The sequence below is a fragment of the Podarcis gaigeae genome (genome assembly GCF_964106915.1).
Source record: "Podarcis gaigeae genome assembly, chromosome: 17".
Lineage (NCBI taxonomy): Eukaryota > Metazoa > Chordata > Lepidosauria > Squamata > Lacertidae > Podarcis > Podarcis gaigeae.
The window spans coordinates 41,140-51,285 of NC_139694.1; the positions used below are offsets into that span (position 1 = coordinate 41,140).

Consider the following 10,146-nt stretch of genomic DNA (forward strand, 5'->3'; position numbering starts at 1 on the left):
ATCCTGGTGGTATAACTCTTGGAGATGGTCCCGGTGGTGGTGGAGGCCAAGAAGCTGCAGCTCCTTTTTGCAGGTCCTCCTCGTGGTCGTGTAGGAACTTCTGCTGGTCTTCAGGTGATTTAATCTTTATTTTCCTTCCTTTGTAAGTAAATGAAAGTCCTTGTGGAAACTCCCACCTGTAAGGAATTCCGTTGTGTCTCAACAATTTGGTCAAATCTATATAGGTAGTCCTAAGTTCCAAGAGATATTTGGGTATATCTCTGTAAATTTCGGCCCTTTTACCTTCTACCTCCAAAGATTTCTTAAAATGTAGGCCTAATATCTTATCCCTTTCTTCTCTTGATCTCAGAGCAACCAAACAGTCTCTGGGCTTGTCTTTCTTTACTGATTTTCCCAGTCTAAAGGCTGTCACAATTTTAAAGTCCTTTTCTTCCTCAATTCCCCAGAATTTGGAGAACAAAAGTGTCAAAAATCCCTCTAAATTATTTTGTTCCAATTCCGGGATAGCCCTTATCCTGAGATTACTATCTTTACTTTTCAATTCAACCAATGCCAGGTAGGCTTGTTGTTCCCCTACCTGCCTTCTCAAAGGTCTTCCTCTCCTTTAATTTCATCCACCTTTAAGTTCGCCTGTTCTGCTTTTTGGTTGGCTTCCACAGCTAATTTATAGTTTTCTGCCGTAGCTCCTTGCAATTTCTCAATTGCCTGAGTGTGCTGCGAAACCTGTTCAGTTAGTTTGCCAATAGAGGATGTAGCTTGGTCAATTTTTGATGTTTGATTGTCCACTTTTTGGTTTAAGACTGCCAATTGTTCCAAAATTTGTTTTAAAACTGTTTCAGATCCTCCAGTTGCCATGTCTTCTGCAGCAGGCTGCACTAGTTCCACCTCCTGTGCTGTCAGCACAGTTGGGACAGATGATCTGCAGTGATGAGTTAAAGTTGTTTGCAAAAGTTGCCCAGATTTTTTCTCTTTTTCTTTATCTTTAGCTTTAGCTGCTCTTGTTCTCCCTGCAGTACTTTCGCTCGGAGGTCGTCTCCTGGCACGTAGAGGGCCCCTTTTCTGATGAGCAGTCCGTCGCGTATCTGGAACTCATCCTTCGCTGTGCCGCTGCGCACCTCCTCCATCTTGAATCATGCGAAGGAGTCCGTCTGCAGCGTGTGACGTACTGCGTCCAGGTCCACTGTGGCTGAGGCGCATGCCCACGCTTTCGGTGCGAAAATGTGCTTGGCCGCCGCCGGTGCCTCTTCCTCGAGATACTGCGGTTTCCTGGATAGCGCATCCGCCATGACGTTGTTGTCTCCCGGGATGTATTCTATCCTCAAGTCGAAATCCGCAAAGAACTCCGCCCAGCGGATGTGTCTCTGGTTCAGGAACCTCGCCGTGCGCCAGTACTCCAGGTTCTTATGGTCCGTGCGGACCTGCACTGTGTGTTTGGCTCCGATGAGGAAGTGCTGCCACGCCTTGAAGGCTGCATGAATGGCCAGCAACTCCCTGTCCCAGATGGTGTAGTTCTGCTCCAACTTGCTGAGTTTCCTGGAGTAGAAGGCACAGGGCCTCCAGTCCCCTTGCGGGTCTCGCTGCAACAGGACTGCCCCCACGGCTCTGTCTGAGACGTCCGTTTCAACCCTCATGGGTTTGCTGGGGTTTACGTGCAGCAGCTGCTCTTCGGACGCGAAGAGACGCTTGAGCGTCTGAAAGGACTGCTCCGTCCAGATGAACTTCTTCTTCTTGGAGCTGAGGGTGTCCGTGATGGCCGCCATTTGCATGGCGAACCCCTTGATAAACTTGCGATAAAAGTTGGCAAAGCCGACAAACTTCTGGACCTCCTTCCGATTGCGCGGGCTCTTCCAGTCCAACACCGAGCGGACCTTGGCGCTGTCCATGGCAAGTCCCTTGTCGGATAGCTTGTAGCCCAGGAAATCCACCTCCGTCATGTCGAACTGGCACTTCTCCAATTTGGCGTAAAGTCTGTGCTCCCGTAGTCTCTGCAGGACCTCCTTGACGTCTCTCTCGTGAGCCTCCTGTGATTCCGAGAAGATCAGGATGTCGTCCAGGAAGCAGACGCACTTCTTGTAGAGGAGTCCCGCTAAGACGTGGTGCATGAAGGCTTGAAAACAGTGGGAGCCATTTTGTAAACCAAACGGCATAACTCTATATTCATAGGTACCTAGCGGCGTAAACATGGCCGTCTTCCACTCGTCGCCCTCCCGCATGCGTATGAGATTGTACGCCCCACGTAGATCCAACTTGGTGAAGATGCGTCCCTTCCTCACCGTCGCGAGCAGGTCGTCGATCTTGGGCATGGGGAACGCCGTGGGCTGTTTTTGAATTTAAAATTCTATAATCAACTACCAGCCTCTTTTGGGGCGTGTCTTTTTTATTCACGAAGAACACAGGACTGCCCCCCACTGCTTTTGATTCTCGGATGAATCCCCGCTTCAAGTTGTGATCTATGAACTCCCTGAGTTCCTGCAGTTCATCCTCAGACATGGAATACAGTCTCCCCGTCGGCAGCGTCGCCCCCGGCAGAAGGTCAATCTTGCAGTCGTAGGGCCTGTGGGGAGGCAGCTTGTCCGCTTCCTTCTCGCAGAAGACCTCCAAAAACGCCTTGTACTTGTCGGGTACCGCTTGCAGCATGCCCGGTTGTAGCTGTGGTTCATCCTCTTGCCCCTCGTCTTCCTGGCTAGTCAGGATGCAGTGTTCTGCGCAGTAGGAGGAGCAGAAGGTCAATTGACGCTGGTACCATGCTAATGCCGGGCTATGCCTGTGCAGCCAACTCATGCCCAATACTATGGGCGTGTCTGACAGGCTGGTGACATTGAAGCTGATGACTTCCCGATGATTTCCAATTTGCATCATCATTGGCGGCGTTTGCTGTACCACCTGTCCCCCCAGCAATTCTCTTCCATCGACTGTGACTACTTTCAGGGGCATCGTCGCTGGCAGGAGCGCTATGCCATGTTGCTTGATGAAATCCACTCCTATAAATTGCTACCAGAGTCAATGGTAATAGGGACTTCCATGGTGAGCCCATTGGGAAGCTGGAGTGATGCAGTGAGGTGTACCACTGGTTTGGGTGGGAGGGGGTCTGTGGGCTGTAAGATTCCTGGGGACTGCTTCACTGACTCGTCTGGCTGGGCCCCAGTGCCTCTGCTTCCAGCCAGACTCCGTCGTTTCCCTGCTGTGGTTCTCTCTGCTGAACTGCTTCTGTTACTGTTGCTGAGGCTGCAGTGTGCTTGTGGAACCTCTGGGGACACTCTTTCGCCATGTGCTGAGCACTTTCGCAGATGTAACACTTCCTGCTCCCTCTAGGAGGCTTCGCCTTGACTGCTCCTGGTGCTTGGGCTCTGGTTGCTGTCTGAGCCCTGGCACCACCTATCTCCATCGGCTCTTCACCCCCTCCCAGTGGAGGCGTGGACTGGGCGCGCGCTGTCTCTCTGGGAAAGAAAGGAGGTGATCTAGCTGGCATGCGTCCCCAACGTCCTTCATCCTTGCTCCAAGGACGTTCTTCCAGCCGCACTCCTATGGCCAGCGCTCGCTGGACGACTTCCTTAGTGGTCTGGGGTCTCTCCCCCCTCGCAATTTCATCTTTAACCGGCCCATTCAGCCCCTCCCAGAACAGGTCCCGGACGGCAGCTGAGTCTTTTTCCCACCCTAGCGCGTTGACCAATGCAAAAAAGCGGGAGTGATATTGTCGCACAGTGGCTTTCCCTTGTCTCAGTCCATGTATCTCCCTTCTGGCCACATCTACATCTACCGCTGATAAAAAACAAGCGTCCATCGCCTTAATAAAGGCATCCGCATTTCGGAGGGCTGGGAAAGGAGCCAGCAGACGACTAATGGGAAGAAATGTGCTTTTCCCCCTGTGAATAGACGTCAATAGGAAAATAAACAGTGACCTCGTGTGGTCATTACTGGAAAAGAATTCATGATAATTTCTTGGTGAAAGTTATTTCAAGCAGGAATTTGAATTTGGCCTTAAAATTATTTCCCCTTTCAAACTTTCAGTGCCTACTCTGAAGGCTCATAAATGTAGAAAGGGCTTTTCTTTAGAGCACCTCTAAGTGTCCAAAACTGGTGTGAAATTGCTGGTTTGTAAATATTAACTATTCCTACCTGAATTACTCAAATGGCTTCTAGATGGGACCCTCAGAGGCATCTAGTCTGACCCCCGAAATGCAGAGATGGGACCCCAAGAGGCATCTAGTCTGACCCCTGAAATGCAGAAATGGGACCTGTAGTGAAGTTAGGAAATTCTAGTAGACAAACTTTGGTCAAGCAGCGGCAACCCTAACCCCAACCCTAAATCCCTAACCCTAAATCCCCCTAACCCTAAATCCCCCTAACCCCTAAATAAAGTAGCTGGCAGGGAAGGGGAAGTGATTGACCATCATACAACTAACTGGGAGGTATGTTTTTCTGGTTATTCTTTGTATAGCACTTTCCAGCAGGGCATCACTTAGGTGTCACAGCCTAAAGTGAAACAACTTTGCCATCATAAAGCTTAAGATAAGGGGACCCCTGATAAGGGGACCCCTGATAAATAGGTCCCGCTCCAGCAGGAAGGTAACCGGTGTTGCCATGTGCTGCTTTGGTTTGCCAGAAGCGGCTTAGTCATGCTGGCCACAAGACCCGGAAGCTGTACGCTGGCTCTGTTGGCCGATAAAGCGAGATGAGCACCTCAACCTCAGTCATGGCCGACTGAGGTTGAGGTGCTCATCTCGCTTTATCGGCCAACAGAGCCAGCGTACAGCTTCCGGGTCTTGTGGCCAGCATGACTAAGCCGCTTCTGGCAAACCAAAGCAGCACATGGCAACACCGGTTACCTTCCTGCTGGAGCGGGACCTATTTATCTCCTTGCACTTTGACGTGCTTTTGAACTGCTAGGTTGGCAGGAGCAGGGACCCAGCAATGTTGCAGAGTTTAGAACCGCTGACCTTCTGATCAGCAAGTCCTAGGCTCTGTGGTTTAACCCACAGTGCCACCCACGTCCCGTAACTTAAAGGAATGCTATTTGTTCCTTCTGAAGAACATTCCAAAGAATCAAATGATACTACATTTATATCTATATCTGGAAGGGACCCCAAGGGTCATCCAGCCCAACCCGCTGCAAGGCAGGAATATGCAGGAGAACCACCACCAACCTTGCTTGTACTGTCAGTGTTGCCCTATTAAATGGCACTTTTAAGGCAATTTAAACTGCAGCTGCAAGTTGCGCCATGAAGCACACCTTGCTGACTGAGAGCGGAGGAGGTGCTGCTTACAGTCTCCCCAGGAGCATTTCAACAGTCAGGAGGAGGCCTGGCGCCTTCAGGGTGATTGTACATAAGCTAATAACATTTATACCTCCAGAAAATGAAAAAAACCATGAGCCTACTCTAAGGGAATGCTCATAAGTGTATAAAGTGCTTTTCTTTAGAACAGGTCTCTAGCATTACAAACTGCTGGAATTTTCCAAAATGCATATAAGTGCCAGTATTTGTCAATGTAAATGATTCAACTGGCTTTTGGTTGTGGCCCCTGTTGCAAGGGCTCAGCCCACTTACTCTTGTGGCATTGGGCCTCCCAGCCTATGTGCATAGCCGGTCTTAAATCTTTGCACAGTTGATTTTTAAGGGCTGACACACACAAACACCCCCCCAAACTGTATTAAGACATTACTAAATAATAGGGTTTCAATTTTTTTAGCATCCGTGGGAAAATGCAATCTCCCCGACCATCGAAGAATAGAGACTGTTCTCTGGGTGTTTGCCAGGGTTACAGGTATGATAGGAAAAGAAATACTTCAACCAGCTGTTTGAACTGAAATCCACCTTTGGAGAAGGCAGGCTGCACCTCTGGAAAGAGCCAGGCCTTGTGGAAGTGTAGGGACTGTGCAGCCTTACCCATTTAGAGAGATAGCTAGGTATTGCCCACCGTTCCCCTGGCTCCTTGCTACTAAGAAGCCTTTCCAGTGGATGGAAGTGGACTTAGACAAATGTAGCATTCGACATTAAGGAATAAAACAGGGGGCATACAGGCAACCCACATTTGCACATTTGTCTGGGAACTGCCTTGCCTCTTTTTCTTCTCTTTCCTTTGGCTGCCACGTTGCTGGTCGAATCAGGTGTTTCATTAAAGGCAGAGCATTCCCTCCATCTCCCCCTTCTGCCCTGAAGTGTGTGCAGGGAAACCCATCCATCATATGTATTGCTATGCAAGAAAGACTATAGTAGCTGGCAGGGAAGGGGAAGTGATTGGCCATCATACAACTAACCGTATGTTTTTCTGGTTATTCTTTGTGGAGCACTTTACAGAGGGCATCCCTTAGGTGTCACAGCCTAAAGTGAGGCAACTTGACCATCATAAAGGCCGACTCAGGGGTTGCGGCGCTCCTCTTGCTTTATTGAATGAGGGAGCTGGCGTATATAAACCTCTGGAAGGGACAACAAGGGTCATCCAGTCTAACCCACTGCATCGCAGGAACATGCAAGAGTCCCTTATGGGGAAGAATCCTGCAACCCTGGTTGTGCAGCAAATGTTACCCTCTTCGGGGATCTACAGCTCTCCTGCAGCTGCAAGTTCAGACATGAAGCAAACATGGCCATCCATAACTCTTGACTGGAAACAGAGGAAGTGCTGCTTACATCCTCCCAGGCCCTGACCCTGACCCATAAGGCCAAGCCTCTCCCTAACCCCGACCCTAACAATGACCCAAACCTCAACCCCAAGACTTACACCAGCAGACTTACTTCTGAGCTTTGTCAAAGGTAAAGGGACCCCTGTGGCACCCGCGTCCCGTAACTTAAAGGAATGCTATTTCCGTTTCTTCTTTCTGAAGCACATTCCAAAGAATCATATGATGCTGCATATATATCTATGTCTGGAAGGGACCTCAAAGGTCATCCATCCCAACCAGCTGCAAGGCAGGAATATGCAGGAGAATAACCACTAACCTTGGTTCTGCTGTACATGTTGCCCTATTAAATGGCACTTTTAAGGCAATTTAAACTGCAGCTGCAAGTTGCACCATGAAGCACACCTCGCCATCCATCCCCTATTGCTGACTGGGAGCGGAGGAGGTGCTACTTACAGTCTCCCCAGGAGCATTTCAACAGTCAGGAGGAGGCCTGAAGCCTTTGGGGTGATTGTACATCTGCTAAGAACATTTATACCTCCAGAAAAAGGAAACAACAGTGAGCCTGCTCTAAGGAAATGCTCATGAGCGTATAAAGGGATTATCTTTAGAACACCTCTCTGAACATTACAAACTACTGCAAATTTCCAAAGCATACAAATACGTGCCAGTATTTGTCAATATAAATGATTCAAATGGCTTTTGGTTTTGGCCCCTGTTGCAGGGGCTCAGCCCATTTAGTCTCCTGCCATTGGGGCTCCAAGCCTATGTGCATAGCGGGTGATAGTCTTAAATCTTTGCTTCACCCCTGCTGTAGGGCACATTACACAGTTGATTTTTAAGGACTGACACACACCCCCACTCCCAAACTGTATTAAGACAGTACTAAATAATAGGGTTTCTATTTTTGGAGCGACCATGGGAAAATGCAATCTCCCTGACCATCGAAGAATAGAGACTGTTCTCTGGGAGGTTGCCAGGGTTACGGGCGTGAGGATAGGAAATGAGACACTTCAACCAGCTGTTTGAGCTGAAATCCACCTTTGGAGAAGGCAGGCTGCGCCTCTGCAAAGGACCAGGCCTTGTGGAGGTGCAGCGACTGTGCGGCCTTACCGATTTAGAGAGATAGCTAGGTATTGCCCACCGTTCCCTTGGCTCCTTGCTGCTAAGAAGTGTTTCCAGTGGATGGAAGTGCACTTAGGCAGATGTACCTGCCTTTTGTAACTTCATGGGGATGTGTGGGAGCTGCCTTGCCTCTTTTTCTTCTCTTTCCTTTGGCTGCCACGCTGCTGGTGAATCAGGTGTTTGGTTAAAGGAGCTGTTTGGATCTTGTGCCCAAAGATCCCCTTTCCCCCTCACGCCCCACAAGGAAGCAGCAGGAGGGCCCCTCTTCTCCCTCCCTCTGTCAGGCAAAACTTCCCTCTTTCTTCTCCTCCCCCATTTTGGGAGAAGGAATTCAGCACAGCCCAGAGACCTGAGAAATAACGGGGGGGGGGGGAACATTCTTTTCAGGAGAACTGAAAAAGGGGTCTGCGTAAAAACAGGCACAGGATCTGCCAAACCCTTTCCAAAGAATAATGATGGTATATAAACCTCTGGAAGGGACCCCAAGGGTCATCCAGTCCAACCCGCTACATCAAAGGAGTCCCTTACGGGGAACAATCCTGCAACCTTGGTTATGCAGCAAATGTTGCCCTCTTAAATGGCACTTTGAAGCCTACTTCAGGGATGCACACCTCTCCTGCAGCTGCAAGTTCAGCCATGAAGCAAACATGGCCATCCATTATTTTTGACTGGAAACAGAGGAGGTGCTGCTTACATCCTCCCTGGGAACATTTCAACAGTCAGGGGGAGGCCCTGACCCCTAAGCCTAACCCTCTCCCTAACCCCGAGACTTACAACAGCAGACTTTCAACTTGTGACCTTTGTCAAAGGTAAGGGTAAAGGGACCCCTGACCATTAGGTCCAGTCGTGGCAGACTCTGGGGTTGCAGCGCTCATCTCGCTTTATTGGCCAAGGAAGCTGGCATATAGCTTCCAGGTCATGTGGCCAGCATGTCTAAGCCGCTTCTGGCAAACCAGAGCAGCGCACAGAAACACCGGTTACCTTCCTGGCGGAGCGGGACCTATTTATCTCCTTGCACTTTGACGTGCTTTCCAACTGCTAGGTTGGCAGAAGCAGGGACCCAGCAACGGGAACTCAGCCCGTCGCGGGGCTTCGAACCGCCGATCGGCAAGTCCTAGGCTCTGTGGTTTAACCCACAGTGCCACCCACGTCCCGTAACTTAAAGGAATTCTATTTCTGTTTCTTCTTTCAGAGGCACATTCCAAAGAATCATATGATGCTGCATATATATCTATATCTGGAAGGGACCCCAAGGGTCATCCAGCCCAACCCACTGCAAGGCAGGAATATGCAGAACCACCACCAACCTTGCTTGTACTGTCAGTGTTGCCCTATTAACCACCAACCTTGGTTCTGCTGCCCATGTTGCCCTATTAAATGGCACTTTTAAGGCAATTTAAACTGCAGCTGCAAGTTGCGCCATGAAGCACACCTTGCCATCCCCTTTTGCTGACTGAGAGCGGAGGAGGTGCTACTTACAGTCTCCCCAGAAGCATTTCAGAAGTCAGGAGGAGGCCTGAAGCCTTCGGAGTGATTGTACATCTGCTAAGAACATTTATACCTCCAGAAAAGGGAAAAAACCATGAGCCTGCACTAAGGGAATGCTCATGAATATATAAAGTGCTTTTCTTTAGAACACCTCTCTTAACATTACAAACTGCTGCAAATTTCCAAAACGCATACATACGTGCCAGTATTTGTCAATCTAAATGATTCAATTGGCTTTTGGTTGTGCCCCCTGTTGCAGGGGCTCAGCCCACTTAGTCTTGTGCCAATGGGGCAGCTGTGGGGCACATTGCACAGTTGATATTTAAGGACTGACACACACAAACACCCACCCAACTGTATTGAGACATTACTACAGTGGTTCCTCGCAAGACGAAAAGAATCCGTTCTGCGAGTCTCTTCGTCTAGCGGTTTTTTCGTCTTGCGAAGCAAGCCCATTGATGGCTTAGCGGATTAGCGCTATTAGCGGCTTTTAGCGGCTTATCGGCTTAGCGGATAAGCGGCTTAGAAAAAGGGGGAGAAAGGGGGGGGGGACGCAGGAACTCGCAAGACATTTTCGTCTTGCCCATAGGAAATTCGTTTTCCAAAGCAACTCCAAAACGGAAAACTCTTTCGTCTAGCGAGTTTTCCGTCTTGCGAGGCATTCGTTTTGCGGGGCACCACTATAAATAATAGAGTTTCTATTTTTGGAGCGACCGTGGGAAAATGCAATCTCCCTGACCATCGAAGAATAGAGACTGTTCTCTGGGAGGTTGCCAGGGTTACGGGCATGAGGATAGGAAAAGAGACACTTCAACCAGCTGTTTGAGCTGAAATCCACCTTTGGAGAAGGCAGGCTGCGCCTCTGCAAAGGACCAGGCCTTGTGGAGGTGCAGCGACTGTGCGGCCTTACCGATTTA

At 49.5% G+C, this 10,146-nt stretch overlaps 1 long non-coding RNA gene across 1 annotated transcript in view; it reads right to left on the bottom strand.

Moving 5' to 3' along the window:
• LOC310834484 overlaps window positions 1-9,561 on the bottom strand; it is a 43,668-nt gene extending 34,107 nt beyond the window's left edge. Inside the window, exons 1-2 of the long non-coding RNA XR_014559255.1 lie at window positions 9,088-9,561; window positions 7,730-9,048 (exon numbers count right to left, since the gene is read on the bottom strand). This is a non-coding gene — a long non-coding RNA (uncharacterized lncRNA). The remainder of the gene's footprint in view (window positions 1-7,729; window positions 9,049-9,087) is intronic.
• Window positions 9,562-10,146: the final 585 nt, after the last annotated feature.